We start from the raw sequence: 16764 nt of genomic DNA on the forward strand, positions 1-16764 counted from the left end.
AATTTGTAAATTAGTTGGAAAATATTTTGAAAATAGCCGACCTAATCTAGAAACATATTCCTAGCTTATCCAAACTTATCCAAATACGATGACAAAAAGTGGATAACTATATAGATCAAGTCAACCAAAATATACAAAGTATGATAGTGTCCTAAGATGATCAAGTCTGGTCCTCATCATTTGGAGGGGGTGGGGACTGCTTAGATACTTGCATGGCTCGAAAAATCTGCTGAAGTCCGGTGGTCATCTCCTCCCGGAGTGAGGAGAATCCAGTGGTCATCTCCTCCTGGAGCGAAGAGAATCTGGTGGTCATCTCCTCCCGGAGCGAGGAGAATCCAGTGGTCATCTCTCCTCGAAGAGTGATGAAACTGTCTGAGATTGACTGTCGAAGCTGTGCGGAAGAGTCCTCAAGTCATACTAGTCAGTCCTCGACGGATAGTGAGGTCGAGGGCTAGGTCGGAATCAGAGGCTATCCAAAGAGCTCCTCCTTTGTGAATGTCGACAACTCCTCCCCCTCGGTCGGAATGATAGGTGGGAAATCGTTCTCGGCCTTGCCTAGTATATCTAGCTCTGGTCCAACTCTCTAAGCTAATCCCTCCTGAGTAGTAATGTCTATATGCACTAATGTAAACTAACGCTGACCAATCTCGTCATATGCGCTAAGGGGAGTGGTCGTACCTTGCATCATATCTATCCCTATGGCCGAGAATATGTTAAAATATGACAATATGTCATATGAACCTATAACCTAGTGATGAGACTGGATGCATGGAAGACATTGTGGAATATGTGTAATGCAATGTCGATATCAAGGCGCTGGTATAGTGCATACAGAAAAAATGAATGAGATGACCACATCATCACAACATCGCGAGATGTGATTGGTAGAATGTAGGTGGTTAGGACTCAATATAGGATATAGTCCTGTACCCTAAGAGAGAGTAACCTAAAGTCAGTCACTGTAGGTAGTCTCTCCTCCCCAAAAAGTATATGTAAATAGTATCTAATGTAATATGGAAGTAGGGTTCGCCAAATAGCAAATCCCTACTAGGATAACACAAAAATGGATAGACAGATCTCCTAAGTCCTAAGCTATCATACAATAGAATAGGGGAAAAACTAAAGTCCTTTCCACCAACTCTAGTAGAATAGGTGAGGTCATCGATCTTAACCAGATTATTGTAAAACTAGGTACACAAATCTAAGTTTATTGAATAACTACAGTAAACTAATTTATTCAACTAATAGTAATAAATAATCTCTACGATAGGTGCACAATATCTGGTGAAGAATGACCTACTAAAAAACCTAGATTTTAATGCAACATATGTATGCTTTAGAAAATCTAATCTAAGTCGCTCAGAGGGAAACCTAGCATCAGTAGATGGGGCATTGCTAGGGCTAAGAGTAACATGTCATTATTTCCTAAAATTTTAAAAATGCAAGCACGAATTTGACAAAGGAAACACACAAGTATCCAAATATTAACTAGATAGATTGAGTTAGAGTATATCTAGGAGGCATTATGGTAGGTTGGTGGTGAAACACTTGAGAAACCATGAACAATAATCGCTGGAAGGTGCCTTGTCGTGTGTTATTTTGTGAACAGAGTTGCCTTCTGTTCGTTGGAAAAAAATTTGATTGAAGCCGCCTTCGACCTCATCGAAGGCACCTTTAAAGTGTTATGGAAGGCGCCTTCAACCGAATGAAGGCGCTTTTAGTAGATTGGGCCGGGAAATTTCCCACCCTTACGAGGGCACCTCCGATTGACTCAAAGGCACCTTCAAAGGCACATTTTTTTTATATTTAATTTAGGTTTTAAATTTAATTTAATTTTAATGTAAATTTAATTTTAGTTTTAATTTGTTTGTTTAATTTTAATTTAAAGTTTAAATTTGTAATTTAAGTTTAATTTTAATTTTAGTTTAAATTTTTAATTTAAGTTTAATTTTAAGTTTAAGTTTAAAATTTTGATTTAGGTTTAATTTTAATTTGATTTGATTTATTTTATTTTTATTTTTATTTTTTAAAAAATAAGGCTGCGTATAATGGATCTTTCATCGGGACCTCACATGACAGGAGCTTCGTGCACCGGGCTATTTTTTTTAATTTAATTTATTTTTGAATTTGAATTTAAATTTTGAATCTTTAATCATTTCACCCGATCTAATTTTTCAATCAAGGAATCTTATAATTTTATGAGATGAATTATGTTGAATTTTAGGGTTGAGTTTAATTTTATGTTGGATTCAAGTTTAGCTTTGGGATCAACAAATAGACATTCTTCGGATAAACTTCTAAGTTATGGTGAGTCACCTGGACATCATTAGAGTAACTACACATTTGAGGTTTTCCAAATAGTCCTATCCACTGAACTTAGTATAAAACTTTGGTCTAACTAGTTAGTATTCGTAAAGGGTAGCTTCAGTTAGTTCCACTAAGCCAAACACACCAGGTTGAAGTTATATCTTTCTAGACATGTATAGACAGAGTTTCCCTAACTTACTATCATCCAAAATTTTACCAGTACCATTGGTCAAGTTAAACTTTTGTCCTTTTTTTTAGACTGGTCTTAATTATCCATCCGGGTAGGTTTATTAATTTTGGAGGTGCCAACTAGTTTAGAGTCTCCCCTTGAATTATTGGACTTGGGTTTTAGGTTTTGGGTTTGTGTCGATTTGTTTTATAGTTATAATAGACTTGGTTATAGTTTTGGTTTGATTTAATTTTTATTTTATTTAATTTAGGTTTATATTGATTTATTCCATAGTTATAATAGACTTGGTTGTAGCTTAAGTTTAGGTTATTTTATTTTTATTTAATTTAAGTTTATTTGATTTGATTTTATTCTTTTGGTTTAAAGTTTTGATTTTCAGGATTAAGAGTGAGTTATTTGATTTATTTTGGTTTATGTAGTGAATGTTATTTTTTGATACATAGTATTGGTTGAATCCTACTTGCGTGGTTAGATACGCTTTTGAAACCTAGGCCTTAGTTTGATTTTTATTTTGAGTGACCAGAGATATAAATATTTTATTAGTTGAGCTAGACTTGTATCCGAGTCTAGACTTATTATACACAACTCTTTATGATCCAAGTATCATATTTAGGTACTTGGATCGAGTTGTGAGTTTTTCTAGTAGTTGTTTTAGTTCAACTACTTCTCCTTTCAAACTGAAATTCTTCTCTTCAAGTTTTGCAATTTCATTTGGAGTTTTAGCTTGAATCAGATCAATCGTTGAGATTGATTTTAATTGTTCGTTAAGTGTTTTATTTTCTAAATTTAGTTCATTCATTTGATCTTCATACAAGGTTAATTTCTTATGTAAACATGTAATTATTTTAAAAATTTTCTGCTTAAAATAGATTGTACCTCATCGGAACCTTTAGAAACGAGTGCGGACTCGTGGCTCGATTCGGTTCTGACCCGTCTTCTGATTTCCTTTCCAATCCTAGTCCATATGCCATTAGTGTGAGGTAGTTGATGCCTTTTGGTTCATCGCTATCTGATTCATCCATATACGAGTCATCCCACGTTGCTTTAAGGGCTTTCATTTTCTTAAGATTTGGGTAGTCATTCTTGTAATGTCCCTTCTTATTGTTGGAGTGTATACTGAAAGCCTAAGCTTTTGTAAACATTTATTTTGAATAAAGAATCACATTTGGTCAAATTGTCTACATTTAGTTGTAGTTGTTCAATTAATTTATATTGTAGATAACATAGTATGTGGTGTCACATGCAGAAGATGATGTTATCAGTACCTTATAAATTATAAACAGTAGCTCACGACCAAAATGGAAAGGAACAACCATTAGAAGGTCGTAGTGTAATTAGGTATTAGTTTATCTTGACTATATAATTACACTAGTACACTCAAAGTGTATTGAGTAGGACCATTTGAGGTCGTTTCTTTTATACTGACTTTATAAAGGAACAAAGACCTCAGTTATTATGGAAGTGTGTGCTCTTAATCCTAATATAATAGCAAGCACATATATTTGATATTTATTTCTTTAATTTATCAATGGGTGAGATTTAATTCGATGAATCAATAAGCCCGATAAGTTGGGAAATGATATCACTTATAGTGTGTGTTGTTGATTATAGAAGGAAACTGTGTCCTAGAGATACTAGGTTGATAATGTCCCCAAGAGGAGCTCATAAGGATTGTCATGTTAAACCTGCAGTGGACTTAGTCCGACATGATGATAAGGTTGAGTGGTACTACTCTTGGACTAAGATATTAATTAAATGAGTTGTCAGTAACTCACTTAATTAGTGGACATTCGATATCTTAAACACAGGGAGACTAACACACTCATAATAAGAAGGAGCCCAAAAATGTAATTTGGGATTGATGCGGTAGTTCAATAATAGTTCTCTAGTGGAATGAATTATTATTGATAAAATTAAGTTGTGTGTTCGGGGCGAACACGGGATGCTTAATTTTATCGGGAGACCAAAACCAATTCCTCCTCTCGGTCCCTATCGTAGCCTTTTATTTATAGAGTACTATACCCACCTATACCCACCTTCTATACCCACCTAAAGGGGGTCGGCCAAGCTAGCTTGGGAATCAAGCTAGGGTCCGCCTAAGCTTGGTTTATGGGTGGTCGGCCCTAGCTTGAACCCAAGCTAGAGAAGGCCGGCCATAATAAAATTAAAAAGAATTTTAATTTTAATTTTTATTATGTGGAAGATATAATTTATTAAAGAGAATTAAAATAAAAATATCTCTCTTAAAAGGATCTACAAAAGATTAAAAGAAAGAGATTAGATCTCTTTCCTTATTTGTAGATTGGAAAGATATTTTATTTTTTCTCTTTGAAAATTATTCACATGTTGAAAATTAAAATTATAGAAATTTCTTTTTATCGAAGGGATTTTAAAGGGAAATTTTATTTTTTAAAAATTTCCAAAGACAAATAAGGAAGTTTTAATTGTTGATTAAAAATTGGCTTATTTGTTCTCCATGAGGTGGCCGGCCACATTCAATTAATTAGGAAATTTTATTTATTTTTTATTAATTAATTGTTGTCAAGGAACTTAAGGAAATTTTATTGTAATTAAATTTCCTAATTTACCAAGGCTAAGGAATATAAAAGAAGGGGTGGGGGTGCCTTCATGGGGTACAACCTCTATTATTTTTCTCCCTCTCTTATTCCTTGATGTGGCTGGCCAACCTCTCTTCCCCTCTTCTTCTTTGTGGTGGCCGAACTTTCTCTTGGCTTGGAGCTCTTGTGGTGGCCAGATACTACTTGGAGAAGAAGAAGAAGAAGGAGAGAAAGCTTGCATCCCTTGGAGCTTGGTTGGTGTTTTTTTCTTCTTCCTTGGTGAAGCTTTCTTGTTTTGGCCGAACCTAGCTAGGAGGAGAAGAAGGTGTTTGGTGGTTTCTCATCTCGGAAGATCATTGCCCACACAACGTCCGAGGTTAGAAGAGGAATACGGTAGAAGATTAAGAGGTCTTTCTAAAAGGTATAACTAGTAATTTTTCTTTCCACATCATACTAGTTATTTTTGGAAATAATACCAAATACAAGAGGCTTATGATTCTAGGATTTCGAATATGTTTTTCGATGTTGTGTTCTTTTATTTTTTCTTTTCCTTGTGATTTGATTGTTCTTTTCGGTTAACCTAAAGTTATTTTAGGAAATTAAATATTAGCTTTCCATAAAAGGTTTTGTCTAGTCGGTGGTGGTTGCTCCCATATCCAAAAAGGTCATGTGCCTCGTCACGTCAGTACTGGGAACCAATTATGAAAATTAATATTTAATGGAATTAATAACTTAAGGTGACTTGGGTCGAACGTGTTAAGTTCCGCAGGAGATCCAAGTCAAAACCTAAAAGAACAAATAGATTAAGTTTTGGATCAAACGTGTTAAGTTCCGCAGGCGATCCAAAATTTAATTTAAAAGAACACATGGTAGGTAGGAAAAGGTTCAGATCTTTGTACAAAATTTTTGTACAGTAGAACCTCTAGGTTTTCCGAGTAGCAACCAACACTTATTACATCCAAAGAATTTAACATTGGTCTTGTTATTGCTGGAGTTTGAAATGAAGTTGATCTTCTGCAGATCCCTTTTGGTGAAGTTCTTCTTTCTCCTGGTAAACATTTTTCTTACCAAGTTTACCAGGTATTCTTCATCATTTGAGTCTGGGTTAAACTCAGCTTCAGGCTCTGGTTTAGTTCTTTTCTTTTGACGTTCTTGCAACAAGAGCAATGCCTTTCTCAAGTTTGGCGTTAGTCTGTTCGTGCAATTTTAATTCACAGAAAAGTTCATCTAACATTAACTTATATAAATTCCTCGAGATCTTTTAGGCATCCACGATGGATGCCCATAGTACATTTCAAGGAAATGCATTTAGAACGTACCTTATAAGATCTCGGTTCTCCATCTGGTGGTCGATTGTGTGAAGTTCGTTCAAGATATCCTTTATCCTCGCGTGCAGCTGATTGGCAGTCTCACCATCCTATATTTTGATGTTCAATAATTTATTTAAGAAAAGGTTGCTTTTTATTACCTTTGCGTCGTTGGTTCCTTCGTGTAGTTCTATGAGTTTAGTTCCTCCTTCGTTAGTCTGCATTGGATTGTGTTGAGAGCCTTGAAGTCAATTTGGGCCTTCTTCTTCATTTTTGGATTCCAATTTTCTAGGTCCATTGGAATTCCAACGTTGTTGATGGGAGCCTTGATCCTTTGGTGATGCTGAACCACTGGTCAAAATTAGTCTTCAAGTACACCTCCATCCGCCTCTTCTAGTGGGGGAAGTCATCTCCATTGAAAAGTGGAGTACGAGCAGTGCTGTATCCTTCATTTTTGGCCATTTAGATCTAAAATAGAAAACTTGAAGAAGGTACCAAGACTTGGTCTTGGATTAGTAGAGTTTGAGGAAAAAATATATCGAGGAACTTGAGTGGTGTTGCACCACCACCACCACCACCAACAACAACAACAATAACCAAGGCTTTTCCCACTAGGTGGTGTCGGCTGCATGAATCCTTTTACTCCATTGAGCTCTATCTTTTATTATATCATCATCTATATTTAAATAAATTTTATTTTATTTTATTGTTGCTAACCAAGTCTTTTTTGGTCTTTCTCTTCATTGTTTGATATGCATGTTTATTATAATTTCACATTGCCGAACTGGAGCATTTATTGGTCGTACCATCTTAAACGTGTCTCTAAGAGTTTTTCCTCAATAGATGCAACTCCAACTTTCTTTCTAATACTCTCATTTCTTATTTTGTCCATCCTTATATGTCCACACATTCACCTTAGCATCCTCATCTCTGCAACTCTCATCTTCTGCTCATGTGCTTGAGTCATAGCCCAACATTCAGCTACATATAACATAGCAGGTCTAACTACAGTTTTATAGAACTTATCTTTAAGTTTAAGAGGTACTTTATGGTCACATAAAATACTCGACGCTCCCCTCCATTTCACCCATCTTGCTTGTATTCTATGTAAGACATCTTTCTCAATCCCTCCATCATTTTACAAAAATGATCCTAAATATTTAAATCTCTCGGTTCCGGGCAACTCGTATTCTCCTATCCTAACAATTGTCTTATTGCTTCTAATATTGCTAAATTTAACTTCCATATATTCTGTCTTTAATCTACTAAGATTAAAACCTTTCCCGTCTAGTGTTTCCCTTCAAGATTTTAGTTTAGTATTTACTCCTTCATGTGTTTCATCTACCAAAAATAATATTATTTGCAAACAATATTCACTATGGTACTGTGTCTTGAATGTACACAGTGAGTTAATTTATAATTAGTGTAAAAAGATAGGGACTTAGAACTGATCCTTGATGTAACCCTATCTTTATTGGAAATGCTTCAGTTACTCCGCCTGAAGTCTTTAATTTAGTTGTTACATCCTTATACATATCCTTAATTAGTTCAATATATGTTACGCTAACACCTCTCTTTTTTAGAATTCTCCATATAATTTCTCTTGGGACTCTATCATAAGCTTTTTCTAAGTCAATGATTATCATGTGCAGATCTTATTTTTACTCCCGATATTTTTTAATTAATTGTCTAAGAAGATGTATAGCTTCTATTGTCGACCTTCTAGGCATGAATCCAAATTGATTTTCTGTCACTGTGGTCTCCTTTCTTAATTTTTTTTTCTATTACTTTTTCCCAAAGTTTCATAATGACTCATTAGTTTAATACCCCTATAGTTTACACAATTTTATACGTCTCTTTTGTTCCTATATAAGGGAACTAGAGTACTTATCCTTCATTGATCAGACATTTTTTTTTCATTTTCAATATCATATTAAATAATTTTATAAGCCATTCAATACCTTAATTCCCTAGGCACTTCCATACCTCTATCGGAATATCATCTGGTCCAACGACTTTTCCATTGTGCATCTTATTTAAAGTTTATTTTATTTCTGAAGTTTGAATTCTACAATAAAAATTAAAATTTCTATACTCATTTGACCTACTTAAATTACCTAAGTTAAGTTGGTCACCTAAACCTTCATTAAAAAGTTGATGAAAATACCTCTTCCACCGCTATTTTATTTTTCCATCATTTACTAATATCCTATTACATTCATCTTTAATACATTTTATTTGACTAAGATATCTTGTTTTCTTTTTTCTCATTTTAGCTATTCTATAAATGTCTCTTTCCCTTTATTTTTTATCTAATTTTTGATATAATCGTTCAAAAGTTTCATTTTTTTACTTTACTCACTACTTTCTTAGCTATTGTATATTTTTTAAAATTTTCCTCGTTCTTACAAATATATAATTCCTTATAAGCTATTTGTTTTTTCTTCACTTTCTCTTGTACTTTCTCATTCCACCACCAAAATTCTTTACTTAGTGGTGCATGTCCCTTTGACTCACCAAGTACACTCTTAGCTACTCTTTTCAACTTTGATACCATCTTATCTCATGTTGTATTAGAGTCATCGTATATTTTACCTAATGCTTGTACTTCTACCTTCTCCTTAAATATATTTTGCTTCCCATCCTTTAACTTCCACCACTTAATTCTAGGAATCATGTATATTTTATTTCTATTGATACTATGTTTGAGGCGTATATCCAACACTACTAACCTATGTTGGGTAGTTAAACTTTCTCCAGGGATGACTTTGCAATCTTTACAAATCTTTCTATCATTCTTCCTAACCATAAGAAAGTCAATTTGCGATTTATTATTCCCTCTTTTAAATGTGACTAAGTGTTTTTCTCTTTTTTTAAAAAACGAATTAGCTAATTTAAGGTCATATGCTATTGCAAAATCTAATATAGTTTTTGTTGGAGCAATCTAGGTGCTCTAGGTTTTGATGTTTGGGTAAAGATTTAAGTTAGATTTATTATTGTATTTGATATGCATTGTGAGTGTGCAGGATACAGGTACAACAAGGGAAATCCAAGTGTGATCTTGGCAAAGGAAAAAAGTTCTAGGATGAGTCTTGGCAGTGTAAGTCTAAGTATGTATTCTTGGCAACGTAAGTCCAAGTGTAACTTGGCAATGGATGAAGTCCCAGAGGTGAGGAGCCTCTTGGCAAAGGAAGACCCGACAACAAGGACAAGATCGAAGGAAGCTCCAGAAGGCAAGAGTGAAGGATGAGAAGACATCCAAGGGATGCGAGGGTGATGGAGGAGGCTAGAAGGCTAGGTCTAGGTTGGTCGGGCGAGGACGAGTGTTGAGTGATTGTACTCAGGGAAAAATCCTATGTTTTTAGGATTTACTATAGTAGTACTGTAGCGACATCACAACATTACTGTAGTGTCACCGTAGCAGCACTGTAGCAGTTAACTGGTATATTATAACATGCGATTGGTCACTGTAGCAGTTGACTGTTAGCCAACCGTTGGGTAACGGTTGCCTTCACTTAATGGACCAATCGACTAGTGAATACACTAGTCGACTGGTAGCAGGAAATAACTTAGTATTTTCCTCTCGAGCTCTATTTAATAGAGCTCGGGGTGCTTGGGCATGGTTGACAAAATAGAGGTGGTTAACCCCTATTAGTAGTCTTCTAAAGATCCAAGCTCTTCTTATGATTTAAGAGTGTTTGGATTAAGGTTGTGGTGAGGTTGCTCCATTGAGAAGGAGGTTTGAGCTAGGTGGAGGTTTCCGGGGAGTTATCCATCGACGGATCGGGATCGTCCACCTTACAGACAGCCGTGGAGTAGCAGCCCTAATCTTCGAACTATGTAAACGCCTTGTGTTACAGTTTGTTTTGGTTTATTGTCCTTCCTTATTTTTTATAGGGTTTAGATTTCTTCTTGTTAGTTTGTATTTTATTTTCCGCTGGGTACTAACAAGTGTAGGAAGTGACGATTTGGGTGAGACGTTATTCACCCTCCCCTCTAGCAGCGTCAAGGTCCCAATAAGTGGTATCAGAGCTAGGTGAGCTCTTGTTGGACTAATCGCCAAGGGAGCGAGTGCTAGAGGAAGAAGATGGAGTCGGAAGGTTCGCTAGGATGGGACATCCAAATCCTACCTCTATACGAGCGCAAGGACTTCGACTATTGGAGGAAGCGCATGGAGATGCGGTTCCAAATGAATTGGAACCAATGGATTGTATTGGAAGAATCATTTAAAGCTCCAACGGATAAGAAACAAAAGCATCTTCGACCTCGATATTGGACCGAGGAGCAAAGGGAGCAATCGGAGACGGACAAGGAGGTAACTAAAATTTTAATTAATTTATTACCTCCTAATATGATATTGAATGTAGGTGAATATGAGAATGCAAGCGACCTTTAGAAAAAAGTAATTGCGCTTCATGAGAGTCCTACACAAATCTAAGAAAAGGAGGAGCCCAAGGAGAAGAACTCATTGGTCCAAGAAGAGAAGGACCAATCGGATGTTGACACTGGTTCAATATCCGAGGAGGAGAAGGAAGATGAGGAGGTATCATCCACATCTTCAAGGGAGGACGAAGTGGAACCATCCACATCTTCAAGTGAAGAAGAAGAAGAGCAATCCTAGGATGAGGAGGTCTTGGAAGCTCAACCCTCAACCTCAACTACCAAGAAGAGCGAGAAGAGCCACATCAAATGCTTTGAGTGTGGTAAGATGGGATACTACAAGAGTATGTGTCCTTCGCTTAAGAAGGTAAAGGAGGTAAACTCTAAACTCACTTAAGTTAATTTATAAACTAATGTGAGTTATAGGAAGAAGAAGGAGAAGAAGCATATTCGATGCTTCACATGTGGTGAATGGGGTCACTACCACACAAAGTGCCCAAAAAGAGGAGAGCTCAAGAAATTGACGCACTTAAAGAAGTGGGAGAAGAAGAGAGCTTCAAGGGTAAGGGAGGTAAACTCTAACTTGAATTCAAGTTCAAATTCAAATTCCTCCATGCATGTTAGAAATAATATGAATTATTTGCCCATGCATATTTATAGTTTTAGATATAATGATAGGAATAGGGTTAATGTAGGTGATAACCCTAAGAAATTATTTTCAAATGATAGACCTAAAAGGAAACAACCTATCTTGCTTAAGGAGAAGAAGGTGGTTGAAAACCTAGGCATTAATCCCAAGAAAGGGAGACACATGCCTAGGAAGGGTAGGTCTAGGAATGCCTATGATGGACATGTTGATTCTAGGGTTAGATCCCTAGAATTGGAAAATCAAGCCTTGAAGGCAAAGCTTGAGGAAATGGAGAAAGTCCTATAGAGGTTCATTATTGGACCTAAAGGACTTGACATGTATTTGAGTGGTCAAAGATCCAAAAATGTCAAATTGAGTCCCTCCAAGACCAAAAGGAGGTCAAGTGCTAAGGTGACACATGACATTGGTAAGGGAGGAGTGACCATGGACAAAGGAAAGTCATCCAAGGTCAATAAAAAGGAATATGCTAGGGTGACATATAATTATGGCAAGGATAAGGTGTCCGAAGTTAAGGATAAGAAGAAATAACCAAAGACAAGGTGTCTAAGGTTAAGAAGGTGAGTTTTGTAGGTCAAGTGTCACCTGAGGTGCATAGAAGTGACCTAGCCATAATTGGTGAGTCAATTAGAGAGGTGGCTACGACTAAGAGCTCTAGGGAGAGCTCAAAGAGGCTTTAGGATATATGGTAAATGAATCTCAAGCGGACCATGCTTGGGACTCAAAATGGGTCATCAAATGTGCCAAAGTGGTTTAGAGACAGACTTGAGTCTCAAATCCAAGAAATTGATACAATTGGGTTGAGTATCATGCATGAAAATATGAAAAATATTTCATATTGCTTGAAAATTAGTTTTGGATGTATATATGCCCTATAAACCAATGCTAGGGATGAATTGTGGTTTAGTATGAGCAAATACATCAAGAGGAAGTCAAAATTAGGACTTTAGGTTAAGATTCAATTGAATAATTTAGTAAGTTTTGAATTTTGTGTCAATTTTATTATTTGTAATAAATATATTTATATATATATATATATATTTTTCTCAAGTAGACAAGGTTAAAATAGAATTCTCCATAAAATTTGAGAATTTTTGGAGGGTTGTAGAATTTCTAGTGCATTTCTGAAGTTGGTAAGAAAAAGTTAAGTTTTACAGAAATAGGGTACCAGTTGTCTGGTGTAGATACCAGTCAATTAGTAACAGTGATTTTGAGCACAAAATGTCTCTGTAAGCTCATTTTGATGAGGGTAGTCGAATGGTGCCGATACCAGTCATCTAGTAATAGTGTATTTCAAACATAGAGGGCTTTGTGAGTTGAAATCAAAGGGGACAGTCGACTGGTACCTAGTGCAGTCAACTGATATCAAGCTAAAAGTGTTTTTCAGCATTAGAAAGTGACCAAAAGGATGATAAACATGTATATAATCTTATGAGGGATTAATACATGATGTTTATGGTCATTAGAGGTCAAAGAGTCCAATAATTAGGAGATTGTTGGAGTTCTTTTTAATGTATGGCAAAGGAGGAGAAATTTAGGTTTAAGTGAGAAACCTACACACCTTTGCAAGAAATCTTAGCTCAAGGAGGAGCTTAGGTGAATGGGGAGTGATTGCTCATTTATTAGCAAAGGGGGAGAAGTTTATCTTTGCGGGAAATCCTAATTCAAGGGGGTGCCTAGGGATTTAGGTTCCATTATTTATGCATGAGCTGATTTACATATTTATTTGCATTGTTATTATATTATGTTTTCCTAACTTAAACGGTTTGCCAAATATCAAAAAGAGGGAGATTGTTGGAGTAATCTAGGTGTCATAGGTTTTGATGTTTGGTAAAGGTTTAAGTTAGATTTATTATTGTATTTGATATGCATTGTGAGTGTATAGGATATAGGTATAACAAGGAAAATCCAAGTGTGATCTTGGCAAAGGAAAAAAGTCCAAGGATGAGTCTTGGCGGTGCAAGTCCAAGTATGTAGTCTGTGACTTGACAATGGATGAAGTCCCGGAGGTGAGGAGCCTCTTGGCAAAGGAAGACTCGACAACAAGGGCAAAGCCGAAGGAAGCTCCAGAAGGCAAGACGTGAAGGATGGGAGACATCCGAGGGACGCGAGGGTGATGGAGGAGGCTAGAAGGCTAGATCTATGTTGGTCGGGCGAGGACGAGTGCTGACTGATTATACCGAGGGTAAAATCCTTTGTCTTTTAGGATTTACTATAGTAGTATTGTAGCGACACTGTAGCAGTACTATAGCGGTGTTGTAGCAGTCGACTGGTTTCTGTAGCAGTTGACTGGTATACTGTAGCAGTCGACTGGTACACTATAGCAGTCGACTGGTAGCTGATCATTGGGTAACGGTCGGCTTCACTTAAAGGACCAGTCGACTGGTGCATACACCAGTCGACTGGTAGCGGGAAAATAGCTTAGTGTTTTCCTCTCGAGCTCTATTTAATAGAGCTTAGGGTGCTTGAGTATGGTTGATGAAATAGAGGTAGTTAATCCCTATTAGTAGTCTTCCAAAGCTCCAAGCTCTTCTTGTGATCCAAGAGTGTTTGGATCAAGGTTGTGGTGAGGTTTCTCCACTGAGAAGGATGTTTGATTTAGCCGGAGATTTCTGGGGAGTCATCCACCAATGGATCAGGATCGTCCACCTTACGGACAATCGTGGAGTAGGAGCCCTAATCTCCGAACCATGTAAACGCCTTGTGTTACAGTTTATTTTGGTTTATTGTCCTTCCTTATTATTTATAGGGTTTAACTTTCTTTTTATTAGTTTGTATTTTGTTTTCCGCTGCATACTAACAAGTGTAGGAAGTGACGATTTGGGTGAGACGCTATTCACCCGTGGCGTCATGGTCCCAACAGTTTTCCCTTCCTCATTCCTCATCTAAATCCATAGCTCCCATGTACTCTCTCATATTCCTTATTTTTCACTCCGATATACCCATTTAGATTACCTTCTATTAAAATCATTTTATTTGGTAGAATATTTTGTAATATTTCATATAAGTCCTCTTAAAACTTTAATTTGGTAGCTTTATCTAATCCTACCTATAGTGCATATACGCTAATTATGTTCATAATTTCTTTCACCACTATTATCTTAAGGGCTATAATTCTATCCCCTTTTCTACTACTCCTATAACTTCATTCTTTAACAAACTATCTACAATAATACCCACTCCATTTCTTGCTTTACTCTTTTCAGTGTACCATAACTTAAAACTCAAGTTCTCTATCATCTTTGTCTTCTCTTCTGTTCATTTTGTCTCTTGTACACACAAGCATACTAATTCTTCTTCTAATCATTATATCTACTATGTCCAGTGATTTACCAGTAAGAGTTCTTATGTTCCATGTTCTAAATATTTGATTATTAGGTTTCCTATCATATTTGTTCTTTTTTAACATATGGTGTGAGAACTCTTGCCAATTTAACACTACACCCAAGTTCTCATGGTGATGTAGCGGTCCTTGCTGAGACGTTATAGTCGGACCCTGTAACACGAGCTCTTACATATTTACCACTACACACGAGTTCTGGAGATGTAGCGGTCCTTGCCGAGACGTTATAGTTGGACCCTGCAACATGTTTCTTTCAGGGAACAACCTAGCATTAGCACAATAGTTTAATGGATCTATTCATTAAATATTTTCTATAATTTTGATGCTAGCTGGCAACCTAACGCAACCATGACCGGTCGTTGCACTAATTTTGAGGATAAAAACTGAACGAAAAGAGTTATTTGAATAGATAAACTTTTATAAATTCAAATAGAATGCAAGAAAAACTAAAATTCAAAACTAAAATGATTTCCCCCTAGCTTGATTGGTGGTTGCACCAATTCAGAGGAAAACCTAGTCTGATACCACTTGTTGGATCAAGATGCACGTGAGGGGGGGGGGTGAATCATATGGTTTTCGAAAACTTGTTTTTACTTTTTAAAACTAAAAGCAAAGTATGCAGCGGACAAAGAATTTAGAAAGCGAAGTAGAAAAGTAGGCAAGAAAGCACACATTCGATTTTACTTGGTTCGGAGCTTTCAGCGACTCCTACTCCCAGACCCAGACCCCACGGACTTATCGATAGGTAATATTCTAAAATACCTCTTCTGATATCTCCAGAAGAGAGAATCGAGTACAAAGAGAAGAAATAGAAAAATGTAATAGGCTACATTTTCTTTTATGCAGAATTAAGTATAACAAAATAGCTTCGTTACCGACAAGTAAGAATTGAAGTCCAAATGCTTGTTTGTCGATGTAGGTCTGTCATCCACGATCGAAAGTCCTTAGAATGGTTGTCGGGCATAGCAGCTTCGCAACACAATAGGAGGATGAAGTAGCAACACTAGGAAGCCCAAAGGATCGCGTGGAAGCTCGTATAGAAGTTGTGTTGAAAGCTTTGGGCGGGTACTTCTTTTATAAGCTGTGGAAGACGCCTTCCATAGGGATGAAGGTGCCTCCAACGTTTAAAATTTAATCCCAATAATTGCTAGTGCTTATCGCCGAAGAGGTCGACTTTTATCCTACTGAAGGTGCCTTCCATGCACTCAAGGTGCCTTCTATGAATAGTGTCAAGGTGCCTTTAGTGCTTGAAGGTGTCTATCCTCTAGAAGGCGCCTCGAGTAGTATTCACCCGAGACTTTTTATGCTCTTCTTGCCCTGCAGAGCGTGTTAGTCCAATAAACCAAATAATAACCTGCAAGACAAGTGTTAGCCCAATAATATAAGTAGTAATTAGACCATGTCTTCCTTGAGACCAAAATCTAGTCAAGATCTTAGTTTAGGGATCTGAAATGGACCTAAATTGGACCGAGGCCTATTGTCCCTCAACTAGGATGTGTCTTCACCGAGTCACTCTCCTCCAGTGACTTACCTTTACTTACCAACTTGTAGTAGGTTGACTAGCCTCTTGACTCATCAGGTCTTCATGTCAGCTGTCCGTAGGGGTGTAATCGAGCCGAGCCGAACTCTTGGATGTTTGAGTTTGGCTCGTTTATAATCGAGCCGAGCTCGAGCTTTATTTAACGAATATATTCATGGCTCACGAGCTTATTCAAGCTTTTATCGAGCCTAAACGAGCTTAATAAATATAAATTTAAATATTCAATAAAAAATAAATTATATATTTTTAAAAAATTATAATATTCTTGTTAAAATTTATAATTTTATTCTAATAAATAAATTTAATATATTTGTCTATATTTTTCATAAGTAAAGTGTAAAATCTATAAATTCACTATCAAAACTATTATTGTTTTTATTTAAAAGTTTATTTGTGAGCTTAATGAACATATTCACGAGCTAACGAGCCGAATATTGTGAAACTTGAGCTTGGTTTGTTTATCTTAACGAGTCTTATTAAACGAGCTCAAACG

The sequence above is a fragment of the Zingiber officinale genome, chromosome 6A (assembly GCF_018446385.1).
Source record: "Zingiber officinale cultivar Zhangliang chromosome 6A, Zo_v1.1, whole genome shotgun sequence".
Lineage (NCBI taxonomy): Eukaryota > Viridiplantae > Streptophyta > Magnoliopsida > Zingiberales > Zingiberaceae > Zingiber > Zingiber officinale.